This window comes from Dipodomys merriami, unplaced genomic scaffold (assembly GCF_024711535.1).
Source record: "Dipodomys merriami isolate MVZ:Mamm:240054 unplaced genomic scaffold, mDipMer1.0.p SCAF_7, whole genome shotgun sequence".
Lineage (NCBI taxonomy): Eukaryota > Metazoa > Chordata > Mammalia > Rodentia > Heteromyidae > Dipodomys > Dipodomys merriami.
In genome coordinates this window covers 62,325,749-62,340,137 of record NW_027206290.1, presented here as the reverse complement: position 1 = coordinate 62,340,137, position 14,389 = coordinate 62,325,749, and the positions used below count along the sequence as shown (strand labels likewise).

The window sequence follows — 14,389 nt, the reverse complement described above, 5'->3', positions numbered from 1 at the left end:
GTTATGAGCCTAATGAAAGAATTAAATGAGACAGATTATATCATGCAAATATACCATCTCCAAAAAATAAATAATAGGTGCGCACAGGATCTTAGTTATTGCTACCACCATCGTTCCAACTCTAGCCATATGTTTTATAACCAAACAAGTAATTTCTCAAGCTGCCAGTCATAAAAAAATATAGCGCATATACTTTTCTACAGTACTTGATATTGGTAAAAATGAGTATGTCCTTGGTTTATGTCTTTAGTATCCTACATTTTAACTATTAGTTTAGAGTGCATTCTTACTATTTACAAAAACAATGTTCTCTGTTCTTGTCTATTTCAAGCGATTGACAACAACCTCCTAGGTTTATGTAATGTACTCCATGATGTTTGCACAACGGCCAATGCCACATTTCCCAGAGTGAATCCCCATCTTTGCGTGACTGTTTGTGGGCAGGTTCCTCCATTATCTATAACCAACACAGCCCTTCTGATTTCCCCTTTACTCCACTCTATGTTTTCTAAGTACAGGTCAGCTCCTGACGTTGTATTCATTAACATTTTGTGCTTATATATTTATTGTCCGGCTCCTTCCAGAGAGGATTTTCATATACTGCAGCCACTGGTGTTCCCTGCATGGTTAAGTGCCATCCCAAATAAGCATAATAGGATCTGGTGACTTACATGAAGGAATGGATGGAGTGTGGGTGATCGTCACTATAATATCAGGTTTGTATTTAACCTATCAAAGGAGAAAGCAGACATAAATTGATACCACCTCAGTAAGTAGATCCAATTATCTTTATGGATTTTAGTCCTACCAGCTGAACAACTTTTAACCAAAGATTTCTTTGTTTGATGGGAACAGCTACATTCAGTGCATATCCTTGGTCTACATGGAAAAGTACTCTTCAAGGGATGGCTGTGCTGTTAAACAAGAAATTGAGGTCTGAAAAGAAATGGGAAACCTCCCTGCTATCCCAAACAAATAAAAAAACTCTAAAGACAGCTCTGGAATTTTCTGTCTCATTTGTTTTTCATTACTTCTAGTAAGGTACAATAATATCATTATTCTTAGTCAGCTTGGGTGATTCCAATATTGATTTTGAGCTCCTTCTAGCCATTCTATAGAATACATATCATTTATAAGGTTCTCTTTCACTGCCATGAGCATCATTGCATCTTGAATATTTTATAGTTTCCAGATGATTACATCACATGAACCAGGATAATATCCTTTTCTGTTTCAATAATTCCTACCTCAAGGAAGCTCAAGTCTATACAATCCTTTGTGTACTTAGGGTTAAAGAAAGACAAAAATTTTTATTACTGTTTAATTGCTGAAAAGTACTGGAAATGCTAGTTGCCACCATTAAGCTATGCCTACCAAATATCTCCCAAATTTATCCTTTTAAATAAATTTCGATTCTGCAAAGTCCTTGATTATTTTTTCTAGGATAGATTTCTGTTTCACTCATGGCTGGAACTCTACCACTTCACTCATATACTTAAAGTCATCTTTAGAATATTTGTAATAGCTATCTAGCACAGTGTAAATGCAGTGTTACTAATTTCTATACTATATTGTGAAAGGCAAAACTACAAGAAAAAAATCTGTCCATGCTCAGAACAGGTGAAAATTTCCCAAATATTCTTGATCTGTAGCTGACTGAAGACTGGACAATACAAACCCACAGATACAGAGAACCAACTGTACTATTCAACTCAATGGATGAAAACGGTTATTTGAGTATTTTTGGAAAATTATTTCTTTCTTTTTAATGAAGTCCGAACTCGGAGTTTCACACTTGCTAGTTGGGTGTTGTACCAAATAAGCCACACCCCCAGGTTTTCTTCTTGTTTTTGCATTATATATATACATGTGTATGTGTGTGTGTGTGTGTGTGTGTGTGTGTGTGTGTGTGTGTGGAGAGAGAGAGAGAGAGAGAGAGAGAGAGAGAGAGAGAGAGAGAGAGAGAGAGAGAGAGAGAGAGAGAGAGAGAGAATATCAACTTTTTTGGGCAGAGCAACCCTTCTACCTATTCTTCCTCATAGCTGGAATTACAGACATAAACCACCACTCCTGGCCTAGAAAATGATTTTTGTTTGTTTCCATATCTGTAAACCTAAAAGAACATTGACCTGAAAAGACACATGGGTAAGGAAAGCCCTAAATTCTGTTTCTATAAGATATTTCTCCCTAAACCCCCTCTTCCATTAGTGTTTTTATTTTTAGAGGTGAAATATACCCACGTAGCAACTGTTCCCACTTTGTGGGAGAACTCTTTCTTTTAAACAAGTGAAGTATACATTCTTCACTCTCCAAGAAACTTTACTTCTTATTGGGTCAGTAAAACAAAATGGAGCCAGAAGATTAGACCAAGAAGGCAACTCGGCTGATTATAAAAACAATTAGCTGGAAAAATCAGTCTTACCCAAAGAACATTTGTGTGACTCAAATGACCAGCCTTATAAGCATGACATTCCATCTAGAAAACTGCTAACAACCTTGAAATTTTTTTCAACCTTGAATTTTAATTGAAAAGGGAAGCTGATGGCAGTTGATTTAATCAGAGATATTATATTTAGGACTAAAGGTATGTTTGCCTGTTTTTCCTCTCCTTTCCTACCTCTTCCACCCCCTTTACCATTGCATGAGTTACTATTTAAAATAGTGATGAAGTCCATATGTTTAGATCAAGTCTTGGTTCAGTTAGGCAGTGGGATCACAGAAGAGTAAGGATATTAACTGGTACATAAAGGAGAAAGAAAGATATTCTTCACCATCAATGACACAATGGCAATTTCATTGAAAACTGGCCCAGGAAATAAATCCCACAACAGAAGCTCTGTTTTCAAAGGCAAGGTAGGTTCCCTATTACAGGAGCAGCCCCCAAAAAACTCTTTTTGTTTAGTAAACAGTGCAAGGTAGTATGGATGTTTACCTTGCCTGTTCCTGGGAAAATCTACATGAACAGGACAGAAATGCTGAATCTGAGGAGTTGAGTGACTGTTAGAGTCAAAGTGAGTAGAATAAGCCAGTGATTTTTCAATTACTGAAGGTTCATGGACTCCAAACAAAAGTTCTCTTCATATCCACTGAGTGGCTGCATGCCAGTGCTTGTGGAATTTGGATGCCAATCACTCAAGGGTTGTTGCTGCTTCCCCACACTATCTAAATGCAAAAAAAAAATGCCTTGAGTGACCACTTTGACAGCCTTTGTAGTAAGAAAAATAAAACCTAATTAATGTACATAGGTGAAATACTTTGATGGGGTCTCAACACATTTTGTTTAAGGTTGGTCATGATCATGAGACTGTAATCTATTTTCTTATCATCCATATTGCTGTTGCTTAAGTAGGTAATTCAGTGTATGTCTTCATGACAGATTAGAAGTCAGGTTTAAAATTAGAATATGTGAATTCAAAAGCATGACAGAGCAAAGAGAACCAGCTTCATTTGCATTTCCTCTGTATCCTGGCCTTCAGCACCTATGTGTGGACCACACATTCATATGGCCAAATCTCATCCATATTTTCCAAAAGCAGTCTTCTCCACATCACCCCTGGGGGATTCAAAGTCCCAGATACACAGAGCAACACCCAGAAATGGGCTCCAGGGGTCCAGGTAATATGTGGACTTTTTGATTTGGGCAGAGGAGCATGGCTACCCAAGAATATAAAATCTGGAGGGCAGAATAGCAGGACGCTGTGATGTGCAATAACATGAGCAGAAGCCTCTTGGTAATTTAAGACTTTTTTCTCTCTCCTGGTTTCAGGGTAATTGAAGAATAATTTCCCTTTTTCCCTTCTATTTGAAAGCCATCTTTCCTCAGGCAAAACTTTTTTGAGAGTTATGAAAACAACATAATTGTTGAATTATCTGGATAACCACAAACATTTCCTATTTATGATGGAAACTGCAGTTAGTTAGCATGCTAACCAATCTTAATCTTAGTATTGTGCATCAAAGTCATTTAAATCAAGAAGAGTCCGGTATTCATGGTGGGCTCAATTGAAATATGAATGTACAATTTGCCAAAAGTAAGATAACAGTCTTCTGTTGGTACCCAATCCAATTTTGTGGGGGGGGAGGGGTGGGGGGGTTAGGTTGTGGGTCCTGAACTCTGGGCCTGGGCGCTGTCCCTCAGCTCTTCAGCTCAAGGCTAGCACTCTACCACTTGAGCCACAGTGCCACTTCTGGCTTCTTTTTGCTTATGTGGTGCTGAGATATTGAACCCAGGGCCTCATGCATGAAAGGCAAGCGCTCTACCACTGAGCCACCTTCCCAGCCTGCCAATCCAATTTTATACTATACCTTTTGCGCCTGCTAAACTATTCCACATTTTCTTTTTCTTGAGCCTCCTCTCACCAGAGAATGGAACCACTCATTTGAAAATTATGCGTTACCTTTTATTTAGTGGACATAAAGAATGAAAATGTATGTTTAACCGTGGGTTTAACAAAGGAGTAGGTAACAATGTTTGACAAGAAATGTATTCATTATCTTACTCATGTAACTGTAACCCCTCTCTATAGCATCATTGCAATACAATTTTTAAAAAATGTTTTTAAGAAAAAAATTATGCCAGTATATGAGGATCAAGCCTGAATAAAAGTACATTATTCCTGATATGTCATTACTGACTTCAGGAGAAACACAAAAAGCATCTTCCCTATGGGATAATGCCACTTACACTGGACCTTTAAAAAATCACATCACAATGAACCTTGCACCGTAAACCTTACACTTGGTAAACTCTTACATCAGAATAAACCCTTACACAGACAGAAGAAAGTGATAGCTGCCATTCATCCCTGTTTGCCTTCAGGTTCTGGAGTAAGAGGTACTTTTATTCTCTCTTTGGTTTGGTTTGGTTTAAGATGTTTGGTATCCTTTATATCTCTTTCATTTACATTATAAAAGCACTCGTAGTCTTGTTCATCAAAGCACCTGCCCTCTCTGATACTCAGTGAACAGGATTGGGTCTTATGAACAAGCGTCAAATAGCAACTCACAGACTGTGGCCAAGACCTAAACCAACTGGTCTTATCTAGAGCCTGTTTCACTAGCTCCTGGTACAGATGCCAAAGACCCTTGAGCTGACTAGGTTCTTGTCTGATTCTAACCTTGTTTCTGTTGGTGTTTATTTTGAGGACTTTCCCTCCTGGCAATTCTTCAAGCTACCTGATATCCTTCTAATACATTCCTTTAAAATGCTCAATTTAGGCAGTTGGTTGTTTTTGTTTTTGTTTTTGTTTTTTTTTTCCCATTTGCAGGCAAACTAAGAGTTATTCCTGGTATACTTGGCAGAATCTCTGAACAATAGATAATCAAGATAATCAATGGACATAAATGAATAATTATGACCTGAACATGTATCATCATATTTGTAAAATAGTGTGTTGTTAAACTGATTAAATTTGGAAAAATCAGAAAAGCATTAAAAGGAAAATGAACCCATTTTCAACATCCAAAGACTGCCTTTTTGTTTCAATTCTGTTTTGTATAAGCCTACATGATTATTTCTATGTCACAAAACACATACTTATGATGTGGAACAATGTTTATTTCCAGTTAAAATTGTGAAGATCACACAATGATATAATCATCAAAACAATCACTTTAAATACCTGCAGTTTATTATTTGGGGAACTTAAAACATTTTAACTAGTCTCTAATTTATGTTTCTTAAGTTTCATTTACAGGAAAATAATTGCCGGTATCTTCTTCCTTAGCAAAGATTAAAATGCAAGCCAACCATGGTGGTTTATGTCTGTAATCACAGCTACTTGGGAAGAATAATAAGAAGATTGTGGGCCAATGCTAGACCCTGGTACAAAAACATGAGAACATATCTGAAAAGTAACTAAAACAAAAAGGGATAGAGGTATGGCTTAAGTGGTACAGTACCTATGCAGCAAGCATAAAGATCTGAGTTCAAAACTCTAGTACAAGAAAAGACTAAAATAAATACAAGAAACAAGACAAATCATTATATCAAATAACTTGGACTTTTAAAAGCTTGTGGCCAGTATTTTCAAAGTTCTCTAGGAAAGGTATAACATAAAACTTTCCCATGAATGAATGTCCTTACTTTTTATCTTTTACATATGTTTACTCATTCATACATACATTAAGACATGTCATCTCAGTTTTGTTTTAACTTGCATTTCTATGATTTATATAGTATGATCATTTACTAAGTTTGCACATTGGTCTTTCATTTTTATCCATTTGGAAAATTTGTTCAGATATATGAACAATTCTCTTGGGCTGCTATTATTTATTGCTAATTTGCAAGAGTTCTTTGGTGCATATTATATTACTAATCCTCTCAATGATTGGCGTCCATGTTACTCCCTAAAATTGTATTCCATTACAAAATGCATTTTTTGCACATGAAAGTATAAAATCCATTCAAATGTCTATTTTACTTTGTGAGTCTTTCCATTGATTTACTATTGATAAGCCCCTATACCTAAAGGTAGTTACATATTTTCTTTTAGTTGCGTTTTGCACAAAACTTTGCATATGAAGTTTTCAATTTATTTGATATTTCCTTTGAAGAGTTTGGTAAGTAAAGGTTCTTAGTTCATTGTTTTCCCTATTTGTCACCAAGTTCCTTGAAGTTTTTATCCAGTACTCCTTAGTGTTTCATAATGGTTTTTCCCCATCTCATATCTCTAAAAGTTGCCTGAGTCTATTTCCAAGTTATTCTGTTCCATTGATCTAGTTATTGATTCTTACACCAGTACTGCACTGCTATAATGATTACAGTTTGATGATCAGATTTATTTTTATGTCAACAAGGGGAAGCCCGCCACAACAACATCCACATCCAAATCCCTTCACCACCCATCACCTCACCTACCTCCACTACTCAGAATTCTATCCACTTTTACCACCTCCACCCACCCAAAGTACCCATAGCCTGCATGTGCCCATCTCCTACGTCCAGTCTCCTACCTTCCTCTATCACCCACCACCCTCCTACCAGCTGCACAGCCCCCACCAAACTCCACCACTGTCACCACTCCTTTTCAAAATGTCACCTATTTCACATAACTATTCTTCCAGACATGTGTTAGAATCATTTTTATCATTTTCCCAAACCCAGTGTAATTATAAAACTATATAATGGAGCTGGAAAAAATAACCATCCCATATGTCCATTCTTCTACCAAATGATAAAGTATTTCTTTCCCATTTTTTATTTCTTACTTTTATGTGTCTTGAATAAAGTTTCATAGCTTCCTGCATAAGTTTTTTTCAATATCCTGTATTATTCCCAACTATTTTAAGTATATTTCCTATTATTCCAAGGTAATTTATATACTTTTCAGTTTTATAAGTTGGATCATTTTCTATTTTATTTTTACCCAGTAAATACTGGCATATTAGGTAGTTTTGAATATGTATTTTTATAACCAAATACCTTATTGAAATCTCTCATTAGTTGCCCTATATTTTAGTTGATTAAATTGCATACTCATTTCTTTTAAACAAACAACCAACGCATAGTATATTTAGTGATTTCTGTGAAAAATTCTACTGGAACATGTGGATTAAATTACACTTACTTGTAATAGTCACCTTTTATTAGGATAATAAAAGTAAAATAGATTGTAGTACTCTAGATATCCAAAACATTACATGTGTTATCATTGAACTCTTCCATCTCTTGGGGCACAGTCTTGCTATTGAAAAATACCAAAAGTGCTCTCAGAGAAAGACACTTAGATTAAATAGGACTCAACTAATAAAACAATTAAGAATTTTGACCAAAACAGACCAGGAGCCTGCTCCTATACAAAGAGAAATTCCTTCCTTAGATCAATTTCCAAACAACGAACAGCATGATTTTTAAAATAACACTGATTTCACCTAGATGAGTCCAGAAAGAAATGGCATGCTCTTCTATGCAAGAGCAGATTTGTTTTGGTCTTTTTCTAAGCATAATTTTCTTACCAATTGCTATTATTGATCTATCAAATATTTATTGTGATGCTGGTAATTGTTCATGCAAAATATTAAAGAGCTATAGTAGTGTTAAAATATGGATAAGGACTGAAGAGAGCTGGGTTTATACTAGAAGCTCAGAATTTAATTGTATTATTTATTATACATAATATCATTGTTATTTATTTTAGTAATTTCCAGAAGGCTAAAAGTCTAGTTGTCACTATCTTTTTGAAAGATAGCATGGCAGTTATACCCATGCAACTTATAACTTCAGAATATTTGTTGACTTACATATTTTTACAAAAACCTCACTTGCCAGAAAATATTTTGACTCAATTCTTAATTGATAGCTTAAAACCAATTCTTAGAAGATGCATTTGATAAAGTTAAGAATACTCCTATTGTGAAGTCAGAACAAGGTTCTAAATTGTTCTTTTCATACTAGTACCAAAAGAAATCTTCCAAAAAATAAATCTTTAAGTTAGCACAGAAAAAAATTGCAATCAGGCAGAATATTTATTCCTTCATTCATCCATCAAATAAGGGTTGAGCATTTTCTGCTTACAAGATACAAAATAATCATCACAGAGCTTACCGATACCAAAGAGCCAAACAAATAAGTATGAAACTGCTCTTAGAGGTAGGCTTTATGGAAGAAAAGAGGTAATGAGAATGGTTGGTTAGTATAAAAGAGAGGTCAATAAAGCCCATAGAAAATGTAAGGGTTAGACAGGCAAAATTTACAGAGAAGGACATAACTTGTTCAAGAAATAGACAGCAAGACACAGTGATGAAAGCAAGGGTTAGAAATGTGCAAGGTGACGCTGGCCAAGTACCCAGGAATCTGACAGTTGCTGGAAGCTCTCCCAGATTTATAAGTGGAATTTTATGCAGGATAATATCATGATCCTCTTTGCTGTAGATAAAGAACTGAAGAGGCCGAACAAAGAGCTGGGAATCTTAAGATAGGCACTGGTAGTTCATGCCTGTAATCCTAGCTACTTAGGAGGCTGAGATTTGAGGATTCTGGTTGGAAGCAACCTGGGTAGGAAAGTCTGTGGAACTCTTATCTCCAATTAACCAGCAAAAAAGCCAGAATTGGAGCTGTAACTCTAGGCATAGAGTACTAGTCTTGAATGACAAAGCTAGAAGACAATGCACAGATCCTGAGTTCAAACTCTAATACTGGCACACACACACACACACACACACACACACACACACACACACACACACACACACACACACACACACACCCCATATTTTGGACAAGGTATATTTGAGACACCTGTAGAAAATCCATGTCCTGAGTTCTGTCTTGATTTCTGGAGAATTATTATCATTTATAAGTAAGGTGCTGCTCTTCCTTACCATAGTTAGAAATATAAAACTTCAAATAGGTTCATTGGATTAAATACCCTTCAAAGTCTTTTCCATCACCCTGATCTATATTTATCCATTAACACAGGAGTACAAAACTTTTTCTAAGGTCGATGCTATCAATGAACCTGACATCAACTTCTACTACTTCCATTGGCAGGGCTTCTGTTTTGCATATAGGTATTGCACATCAAGGCATTACCCTCAGATTGGACATTTGCACTCTAAATTTACTAAAATGTATTTTCCTCAAGCAGTTGCCATTTCGTTTTGATGATTCTGACTCATTCTTGCCACCTAATGAGATCATAAAAACAAACAGTGCAAATGCAGAAAAAAGTATCTCCGAACTTCATATTCACAGAGAGATGCACGTACTTTATATTATACACAAAAAGTATGTTCGAAATTTACCTCCCCTCCCTAACTCAATGAACTGTCTTGATGAATATTGTATGCCAAGGTAAAAGGGTGTAACTGTAATTATAGCATGTCAATTTCATAGATTTCTAGCTGGAAGAGCTAATATAGGGAAGAAAAGAGTGTTTGACCAACCATCAAATCCTAAAAGCTTCGAGAAGTTACCTAGACTCTGCATTAGATTCCTATGGAATGCCCGGTTTCCCCATTTTCCCAAAAGTATATCAGCCTTCCGTGCTGTCAACAGCTATTAATGATGACACTTTCCTCTGGCTTTGTGCCAACTTCTCTTTTTCCTTTCCTCCTCTGGCCTTAAAAAGACCTCCTCGGCCACAATACTTCCAGTTCCCTGAATTGAGATTTAAGATTGGCAAATTAACTCACATCCCATGTGGAAAGCGGCACATGTACATACAGGTTTTCAGGAAGAAGGATGTTTCTCTTCCAAACTGGGCACGGATGGTCCCTAGACTTTTCAAGTTCACCCTCCAGGGGCCTGGCATTGCACACGCTTTTGACAAGAGTTTGGAACCGAGCTGCTCTTCCACACTCTGCCCACCCCTGTGCCCACAAGCAGAAGTTCTCTCTTCCCATTACAACCCACCACGCGCACGGACACACGGAGGCAAATAACAAAGGAAAACACAGCCCCATAAAAGCTCCGCTATTGCATCCTGCAGTCCACACCTGCCAAAAGACAAAAACCATATGAGGATCTTGCTTTGGCAATATATCCGACATCCCTGGGGGTAGGGCAGGGGGGAAGGGAAGAGGCACTGTGACACCCCCAGGGCCAGGCGTGAGCAGCTGGATACACAAAGAACCGATGCTGGGCTTCTAGGCTTTCGTGGGTACCAGGGCTCTCCCGGAGCCGGTATCCGGGGTGATGTCCCACGCCCTCCCTCCCAGTAGAAAGGAACTACCCTTTATTTGAGGGATGACTCGTCCAGGTTGGTTGGCAGTGCATGGGTTGGGGGCTGGGGAGGGAGGTGGGCGGTCCCCCGATCCTCTACCTCCCCGCAAGGGACCCTAGCCTTTGGCATCTCCTAGGAGATCCACGATCAATCCTGCTGTCACCGGGATCCCTTTCGCGTCCTCTCCGGACTGGGCGAAGCATGATGCCCTGGGTACCAACGGTGCGCATCCTGGCGAGCGCCCCTCCTCACGCCGAGCTCCCTCCCGGCAGCCCGGCCAGGCGCGCCTGCCTACCTGGTGGCTGTCAGGAAGCCGCGGCGCCTCGTCCCCCTTCTCGTCGGCTGCTACACGGCTCCGAGCGCCATGTTCCCGGTCTCCCCGGTTCGCACGCTGGGGAACTACTACGGCTGGGTAAGGGTGAGGGGGGCGGGGGCTCGAGGGAGGGGGAGGGGGCAGAGCTAAAGCTTTCCACACTCCTCCCCAGCCTCCTCCCCCGCTACTGAGCATGCCCAGCTGCCCGGCTTCGCCCCTCGGAGGACAGTCCACGAGCGAGTGCGCGCGTCTGCGCCGGGTTTTCGCGGCAGCCGGTTGGAAGCAGGCTGTAGCAGCTGGGGGGGGGGGGGGTGAAGGGGAGGGGGTGGAGGGGAAAGAGAGAAGGTAGGGGGAGGGCGGGGATGCACGGGGGAGGGTGCCTGGGAGTGTCCACACTCCAGAGCTGGAGAAAGCAGCCAATCCCACCTCATTTTCCCTCTGCCATTTCCCCCCCCCCTTACACACACACACACACACACACACACACACACACACCTTCCTGAGGGAGTCGCTCCTGTGCACCACCTCCCCATACACATTTGCTCCAATTTTGTGCAGGACCATTGCAGGGTTGAGCTTTGCTCAAGTGATGAGCAAAGGTGAGAAGGAGGGGGAGGGGAAGGTGGGAGGAGGGAGGGAAGGGGGAAGAGGGGGAGGAGAAGGAGGGACTGAGAGCCAGATCCATATGCTAGATCTTTTCCTACCACCTGGACCCCTGCTTCTCAAACTTTAATGAGTCTGTGTAACGTTCAGATTCGGATACAGTGAGCTAGGACGTGAGATTCTACAAATCAAATAATTTTCCTAGTAATAGGGATGTCCTGCTGGTCCTCTGCTCAGTGGGGAGAAGCAGGGATCTAGAGAAATCCCCAGCTGTAGTGCTGAAGAGATGACCTTTAGGCGGTCATCTCTTCAATCAACAAAGAATTCTCCTCATGGCGAGAGGAAGGGTGGACAAATACAGTCATTATTTTCAATGTACATATGTAAAAGTAGGACCATATAACTTGAGGATATGAACGAACTTGGAAGAGACTGGGGACATTGATAGAAGGGGTGATATTGATCAAGATGCATTACACCTGGAAAGGAATACTGTTGAATTGAAACCCCTTTGCACAACTACTTAAAGATAATAATAAAAAGTAACAACCACAAAAGAAAAAGAAAAAAAGGAACCTTCCTGCCTTTGACATGACAACTCAAGTTGTGTGCAGGTGTCCCTAGGGTTGCTGAATCTTTCTTGGAATGAAATGTAATAGAGTTAGACTCTAACTACATTGCACAAAGTCTCAAAGAAAAAGCGGGGGGATTGACCTATTGTGCTAAGTGTAGGGCGCTGGAAGACCAAAAGACCACAGGAGTTTTTAATTCAGAGATATTCGGATTCCAACTTTCAATAGTATCTAGTGGTTCAGTTGAAATTCTCCAGTTATGCACTCTCTTCCTAAACCCTTTAAGGTCTCCAACCCTAAGACTACCCACACTATAGTGAGGGAAAGGCATTCACAAAATGAGCCATTAGGTTTCAGTTTCTGGAAGGAGTCATACTTTTATCCATCTTTAGTTTCCCCAAAGTACCCTTAATAATGCATAGTATCTGACCCTATAATTGAACAACAGATTACAAAATAATGTGTTTCTTTTGTCTCCATTATGTCCAGTAACTTTGGGCCTTTTGCTAGTTAATAGTATGCTACAGTAACTTTGGGCATTTTGCTAGTTAATAGTATGCTATTAATCACTTCTTCTTGCTGGTTTTCCATTCACTTCGTGTTGTCAATGCAGTAGCTGCCATATCAAGACAAGAACCATGGAATGGCTGGGCGATTTTTTCTTTAATATTCATAAGTATATGAGACATTTGTCCTGGTGTATCAGATTCTATTTTTCTATTTAAAGGAACAGAATCACCAACCCATCTCTTTCTTCTCAAAGTTGTGCACATACCCCCTAATTCTCTACTTTCCTTTTCCTTTCTAGCCCATGACTATTTAAATATTTTATGTTGATTTCTTATGTAAGTGTTCATACAGATACAGAAGTCAGATCATTTAGTTGTAATTGGAATCGATTAAAATTTTTATCACAAATATTGCATTTTAATCACTTAAAATAGCTTTTTTGTTATACATAAGGGTTGTCTGCATAGTTGTCTGTACTGATTAAATACTATGATTTTCATTAGCTGCTTTGAATTTATTTTAGAAGTATGCAAGGTGTGAGTGAATTATATTTTCTCTAAGTACTGCATTATATGAAGTCCTAAGTATTGTCTATGCATATTACATCATTGAGAGTTTAGCCTACAGAATTTTGATTAAAGATCTATACCTGTAGGTAGGAGATACTGGAAACACGTGGGCTGGAGTTAAAGCCCTGCTGCTATGCAGGTAGGTGACAGTTTCAGCTTGCCCATCCCCCTGACCCCCAACTGGGAACTCTGGGAAGCAAAGAATTACCCTGAGTTGGCCTCTGGTGGTCAGACCTTCATCTTTTCAAATCACGCATTGCTTATAGAATGGGCATGAGCCTGAAACAGGAATCCCTCTGAAACTATGGACATCCCTGATGCTAGCTAGTGGCCTTCTCTCAGCAGCAGTCTCTGTGGTGAAGGTAATGAGTCCTTCTCTTAAGGGAGATCTGGGTAGTACATGTTACTTTGGCCACCACACTAGTACATTTAATAAATTTAGCACTTTGGAATACACAAAAGATTCCTACTGATAAGTCAGAGGAGCTTTTCAAAACTATTTAAAAATAAATAGTAAATACTCCCTTTGGCTCTAAACATGAAAGTTGGAAAATAACCAATAATCAGCAATTGAGAATAATTATCTATTAAAGTATCTAGCTCTGTGCATCTTTTTGTACCTGGGGTATTTAGTTATGTCTTATTGTGCTGACATGCATTCATTTTCTACTACTTAAGACATGACTTTCTCTACTGTCAAATCTATATTTGTAAAATGTAATTTTTTAGAAGGAAGTAACTAATACATATAACTACAGTATTTTCCAACAACATAGAGCTACTGACTAGTCAACATTTCATGAGAAACTAATTTCAGTCAACCTCAATAACATAAAAAAATTGTGGAAAGATGTATCTGAGGGGTAGACAACTTCGTAGATGTGTGGGGGGTGGAAGGCTAAGACATACTTAATACAATGTACCAGAGTTAAAACCCAAACTACCCAAGATTGTTTTCTTTATTCTTCTCCATGCAAATTATCAGCAAATGCTAGAATCAATATAGATAAAACTTAATAGAACCAATCAATGCAAGTTTCACAAGGAATAGAACATTTACTTAGTGACAGAGGTGCAGAAGGTAGAAATAAGTGTTTCAAGAAGCACATACAAAATATTTTAAGAATATGTATATAAAAAAGCTTATCCTGGGAA

At 38.9% G+C, this 14,389-nt stretch overlaps 1 protein-coding gene across 3 annotated transcripts in view; it reads right to left on the bottom strand.

Moving 5' to 3' along the window:
• The window catches only part of Pak5 (p21 (RAC1) activated kinase 5), a 206,341-nt gene extending 195,250 nt beyond the window's left edge, over positions 1–11,091 (bottom strand). For 2 of the 3 annotated variants that reach the window (XM_070006754.1, XM_070006758.1), the window contains exon 1: positions 10,963–11,091. The gene's annotated coding sequence lies outside the window, so the exon portion shown is untranslated. Of the gene's footprint in view, positions 1–671; positions 696–10,962 lie in introns of those variants that run through there. The other variant, XM_070006756.1, reaches the window with a different exon arrangement.
• Between the last annotated feature and the right edge of the window lie 3,298 nt (positions 11,092–14,389).